Source organism: Suricata suricatta, chromosome 15 (assembly GCF_006229205.1).
Source record: "Suricata suricatta isolate VVHF042 chromosome 15, meerkat_22Aug2017_6uvM2_HiC, whole genome shotgun sequence".
NCBI lineage: Eukaryota > Metazoa > Chordata > Mammalia > Carnivora > Herpestidae > Suricata > Suricata suricatta.
Window position 1 is genome coordinate 67,216,007 of NC_043714.1, and position 6,828 is coordinate 67,222,834.

Below are 6,828 nucleotides of genomic sequence, written 5' to 3' on the forward strand. Positions count from 1 at the left end.
TAACCTTCTAATTTCTGTATAAGTCTAATTACATGAAATAGAAGCTGGGGTTCTGATTTTTTACTCTGCTTATCCATTTGGAGTGTCATTGTAACTACTGTATTGTAAATGATGGAAAATACTTGCATATGTTAAAAATAGTGTTATATTCTAAAAAAAATAATAAAAAAATAAAGTAAAAAAAAAAAAATAAAGCCAAGCATAACGCTCATCAACTGATGGTCCATGTTAATGATCGTGGGCTACTTTCTCGGCCTCTTTGTGCTTTAACTCTCTTCAAATGCAAGACAAACTAATAATGCTTACATCTCTTTATTGAGTGGTCAGTAAAAATCTTGAACCTGTAGGTGTTAAAAATGCCCTAGTTTTCTTTGACTAAATTAAAAGACCACCTATTAATTTGATGCCCAATCTGCCAAAGACTGGTAAGGCCTCAGAAATTCATTGCGATAGCCACTGGATAGCCGTGGTTCAGAACTGGCAGGTCCCATTAAATATTTTAATGAAATATTTATGCAAATTTTGACATAATATCATGTATCAAAACTCTTCTTTCCATTCCATGACATTAACCAATATATCTTAGGGTGATTACAATACCCAATCTGCTAACTAATTAGGAACTAATTAGTCAACTTGTGTATTTATGAATGCTTCCAGTTTCTTAATTGCAGGCTTGTAGAGTACAGGGAAATATTTGTGCCTGTCAACAGGCTGAAAAATACTAGAACACTGGATTACAAAGCAGTGATATTAAAGATTGGATAATAATAATCCTTCATGTCTTAATAGCATGTCAAAATACACATATAGCCTTTCTATCTATATTAGCTTATTTGATTTTCATAACATCTGGGATAAGCATATTGGTACTTTTTTAGCCTGGCATTAGTGCCTGGCATGTGGTATGCCCTCAGTAAGTGTTGACTGAATCAAATAAATAAATATTAAGTGCTCAATAAATGTTGGAATGATGGATGGATAGAACGTACTCAAGAGAAAAAGGCTACACAGCTTGGTCTTCCAGGACCACTCGAGATACCCAACTTGATGACTATCCTCTTTGCAAGGATAGATTGAATTTTATAGTATATACATACCATATCTAGTATATATGCCACAATGCTTTGGTCTCAATAAACTGGTAGTGCTGATGTTAGCACATTTCTATACTCATTTCTCAAAGTAATAATAATCATAGAAAATTTTAAGTTGGAATACTTAACTCCTCTCCAATATTTCTGGGAGTATGGGACATGCACAGCATGTTCTTTTATCCAAAATCACACAATTAATTTTTAACACAAAACAATACAAACATGGTGGCTGATATATGAAACTGGAAAACCTACTCTTCTCCTCTGTGCTACCAATTTCCTGTGAAGGTGTCCTAGTTGTACTATGATTTAACATATAGAAAATCTCTTCTTTTAGTCTTTCTTGATGCCATACGGCACCTTGATGCTCAGACTAAGATGGATTTCTGAGGGACCTCCTTCCCACTTAGTTGAAATCCATCACCTTCTTTACTATATGCTAGCTGCCTTAGCTGAACTCAGGCTATCTTATTTATGGCAAAACTGCTTTAGGGACAGGGACTTTCTTCTCCTTCCTTCAGTGGTGGTGGCCGTGTCTTATTTTTCCTTTTCCCTGGAAATCTCCTGCTCTACTCCTTTTCTATCAAGTAGATGGCCTCTCCATCTCAGTGACCAGTTTTATTCCTGGATGGTCCAGACTCTTCTCCCTCTACAGCAATGGTCTTCACTCCTGGCTGCACTTTACAAGCCCTTTAAAATGCCAGTGCATATGGAACCCTCACCCAGGGGCTCTAATTCAATTGATCCAGAATGGAACCTGGAGATCCATGTTAAACCAAACACGCAGACTTTCCTCCAGTGATTCTAATGGGTAGCCACGGTTAAGCACAATTACTATAGCAGAGAGCACCCCACAGTGCACAGTACCAAGTATTCTAAGAAATGTAGTAATAACAAATGATTGTTCTTGCTTAATTGAACAAAAAGTCGTAGGTACAACCTACTGCATCACTCAGCAGTGTATAAGCCATATAACAGGAACAAATAAGCCCCAAAAGGTCTCAGTGGCTTACAACAAGAAAGGTTTATTTATCACCCAAATTGCATGCCCTTCACAGGTGAACTATGGGTCTGATCTGTGTCTTCGTTCCAGGACAAATGCTGAAGGCAATTCCTCTGCCAAGGACTTGATGGGGTTGGTGGGGTCTGCGGCGGGGCGGCGAGGAAGAATAGCACAGCGCAGAATCTCAGGGCTGGTCTACATGCCCCATCACATTTCACTGACCAAAGTAAGGCTAAGTCTGGCCTCGGGAGCGAGGAGGGGCAGTGCTCTCACAAGCAAGCTTCAGACACCAAAGTCATAATGGCAACTCGACAAAGCGAAAGGACTGAATGAAGATTTGGGTTTTCTTCCAAGAGAAAATGTATCTCTGCACTTCTGAAGGCATAGGCAGGGGTGAAGGTTGAGGAGTAAACCTCTTTGCATCCATCACAGCCTTATGAAGATTAGTCACTCAAGTCAAATTTCATGATGGATTTTGAAGAGGTGGAGCAACTGAGGCTGTGGCAAGCCCAGACAAAAGTAGACCTTTATTCTCTCCCTTCCTCTCAGCCTTTGAAGAGCTGGAGGTCCTCCATGGTTACAGGCAGAGGTTCTTGTGTTCATTTCTTCCTGCTTAAATGGAGCTCCGGAGTTCTTGCAGCAGGTGACATACACAACAGAACTAAAGACCATGAACAAGAAAGATGAAAAGTTGGGAAAGTTGATCCTACAAAATGGGAGGAGCAAATATTTGCTGCTAATACACTGTATCCCTCTGAAGGGAGAATCCCACAGGGGTCACACAACACAGGGCAGCGAACAGGGCACAGGCACCCAGCTGACCACCTGCTCCTGTGCAGCCCGAGGCAGACCATAGAATATTGTTAAGCCTCAGTTTCCCCTTCTGGAAAACAAGACTTTGCCCACTTTGCTGGATTGAGAAAACGATCATATTAAGAGATAAAATATGTGAGTCTTCTCAGTGATGGCAATTCATTAGTGCTGCTTTTGTTGCCCCTCTTAGCCCTGTAAGGCAGGCAGCATAGATATTATGTGCATTTTACAAAGAAAGACACTGAAGCTTTACAAGGGAAAGCAATTCATCCAAGGTCACATGTTTTGGCACTCTCTGCAAACGTAATAAAATGACCCTTCTGCATCATCTATTGAAGAAGTAACTATGTTTTAAATTTTCTTATTTTTGCAAGGACAAGTGCTCAAATGCAAAAAATGAGGTATACATTATGATTTTAATGTGTATGTGTGTAATATATATCCATATCTTTAATAATACCTATTTATTGAGTATAATAATCCATTTAAAACACTTAGTATAGTTCCTAGCATTAAAGAAACCAGCCAGCACCCTTATCATTTTTATTGTCACTCTATATGCAGAGAGAAAGATAGAAAAGAAATATCCACGGTAACAAGTCAATAATGATTATTTCTTAGTAGAGATTGGAGGTAATTATTTTTCCTGCTCTTCACCATTTTCCAATATTTTAATAATGTGTATTTCTTTTATAAGAAAAATACATGTGTGTCTGCTTTATAAATACCAATACATATAAATTACCAAATTATGCCTATAAGACATAGAATGAGCACAGAAAAGATGCAGGATATGTGTTTCGTCTCAGGGGAAGAAATGACTTTCTGCCAGAGAAGTCCAGAGAGAAAAGGAACTGCTGAGAAGGCAGGAGGAGCCGGCCTTGGCAATGGGCCAACCTCAGCTGCGTGGCTGCTGGCAGGGAAACTGTGAAAGGAGCTTGAGGGGCACCTGTGCAGCTGAGTCAGTTGAGCATCTGGCTTTTGATCTCAGGTCATGATCTCACAGCTCCTGGAACCGAGCCCCCTGTCAGGCTCGGCACTGACAGCATGGAGGCTGCTTGGGATTCTCTCTCTCCCTCTCTCTCTGACCCTCCCATGCTTGTACTTGCTCGTTCTCTTAAAATAAACAAATAAACTTTAAAATGAATAAATGAATGAATAAGTGAATAAATAAGTAAAAAGTGTGAGCTGATAACCCTAAGACTGTATGACATTATGAGGTATACTTAGACTTCAGGGAAGTTCAGGTTCATAATTTGCAGGGTCTAATGTAAAATAAAAATGCAGGTCCCTTCTCCAAAAACATTAGGAATTTCAAGACAGGGAGAGCAGATTGTTAAACCCTGTGCAGGACCCTTCTGGGAGCAGAGCATTCAGCGACCACACAGGCTGCGTGTCCCTGAAGCCGGCCTGGCCCGGAGTCCACAGTGTGCAAGTCTTGTTTTCTCAAGATGACTTGGACACAGCAATGTCTCCTCAAAGCTAATTAAGAGGAAAAACTTAGCATTTCAGGAGGACTTAAAGAATCTAAAGCATATCCTAACCATCAAAAATCCTTTTTTATGATCTCCTTTATACTACAAAGTAAATCAAAGAAGTTACTTTCCCGAGGGAGGCTTCTGGTGAAAAATGGCAACAGACCACAGACATTTATCACTTATATTCTACATAAAATCCAGCCAGGATGAAAGCAAGGGAATGACAAGAATATAAGGCAAATCGATTGGAAGAGGCAACAACAGCAAAACAGCAACTTTGGCTCCATTCTGGAAAAGTGTAAGCAGGTACAGAGTTAGTATCTGACGCAGCAGAGTAAAGAAAGTTACAACCTAAATGTCTATAGATGAAAACACCACACTGCAGAATTCCTGAGTACCAGCATGTAGACGCACCAGGAATGATGGAAGGCTGGAGTGGCCAGATGCTGGCAGGAAGACAGAAAAGAGAGGCACGGGACCTACGGACCCCCTTTCTCATGCCCAGGAAGACCAGAGGCTTATAACTGAGCCAGAAATGATCATTCTTGACTCGGGACCACCAGATGTAGCCAGGGTTGGTTAAGATGATTTTAAGTTAAATGAAAGTCTAAATACTCACCTGTGAGACTATAATAGAATATCTAGAAAGAAACAGAAAACACAGAATATATACTGGCTCCTCAAAACCAGAACAGCCTGCCACCAAAAAGGAACTCTCAGAAAACAATGAAGGACTCGTAGAAATTAATAATATCACAGTCAAAATAAATAATCCAGTAGAAGAGCCATAAAATAAAACCAAATGAATTCACAGGACTAAAGGATGAAGAATAGGAAGTGGAAAGATTTCTTTTTAAATAGAGGCTCTGTGAGAAAGCTCAATGCTCCATGCAAATGAGCTCTAGAGAGAAAGAAAACTGTGCAAAGGAAATCCTTGGAAACACAAGAACCCCCCCCCCCTGAAACTGAAGAATACAAGAATCCAGAGAAAAAAGGCAAATCACCTAAGATCAGGAATCAGAACACCAGTGAATTTCTCCATAACTATACTATAAAATGATCATAGTGGATGATCAGTATTCTGTTTTTAACAGATCTATAATGCAGACATTATGACTCTTAGTCAACTATGAGAGAAGAATAAAGACACTGTCACATATGCAAGGTCTCAAGAATTTTACTCTCCATACATCTATTTCTAGAAAGTTACTTGAAGATGCACTCTAGGTAAATGTCACATGACTGCAAGGAAAGAAACAGGATATCCCACATGGGAGAGAATAAAGAGAACCCTAGGGACGGTGACAGTGTAGCCTAAAAAGAAATCATAATTCTACTGTAAAGGCAGAAGGCTTTGGGGGAGAAGTCTTGAGAAAATTTTTAAAAAACTGTTTGTTTAAGGGGTGCCTGGGTGGTTCAGTCAGTTAAACATCTGACTTGATTTCAGCTCTGGTCATGATCCCTGGGTTGGAAGATGCAGTCCCGAGTTGGGCTCCATGCTGAGCATGGAGTCTGTTTAGGATTCATTCATTCTCTCCCTCTCCCTCTCTCCCTCCCTCCCTCTCTCTCTCTCTCTCTCTCTCTCTCTCTCTCTCTCTCTCTCTCCCTCTCTTTCCCTCTCCTACTCTCTCCCTCAAAAATTTTTTTAATTTAAATTAAAAGAAAAACTGATTGAGCTCAATAGTAGGCCTGTAGCAGAGATGTTCTGGCCTTCTGAAAAAGATATACAGATTTTAGTAAGGCCATAGGAAAACCAAGACGACAAGGGGAAATACCACAGAACCAAAGAGTTTGGACCAGGGAAATAGGAAAAAGTGATATAAAGAAGGAGACAAGGCTATTCTGCACTACCTGGCTTAGCAGTGAACAACACTTGCATAGTGATCGCTGGAGAAAACATATGTTAAGTAGGAAAGGGGAGGTGGTGGAAAGGAGTCGAAGTGTTCATTCTTCAACTACCAGAAAACACTTAGGGAGCAGAAAGTTATTACTGAAATCATTAATATTTGATCTCTATTATGTATAGGCATTGCTAGGATGAAAATTAAAATAGAAACTATTAAAAATAAATGGCATTCTAATACTCAGGGTATGCTAATTTCCATAACAGACAATCCCCAGGTTTTGGTGACTTTAGCACAAATGAAGGTCTTCGTCTCATTCAAGCCACAGCGCCATGGAGTTTGGCTCGTGCTCTGAAACCTTCAGAGACCCTGGAACCCAAGGCTCTCCTTTCTCTTGGCTAGGTTTGCTGCTGAATGGAAAGAGACCAAAATGGAATCACTAACTGGGGCTAATTCCGGACCAGGCCGGAAGCAGTGGACATCACGTATGCTCAGAATCTGTTACATGATCCTAATCCGCTTCAGTGAGGCAAGGGTGTGAAATCTTTCTCCATGCTCAGGTTTGGTGTGCACTCAGTACTTTGCTTGGGCAA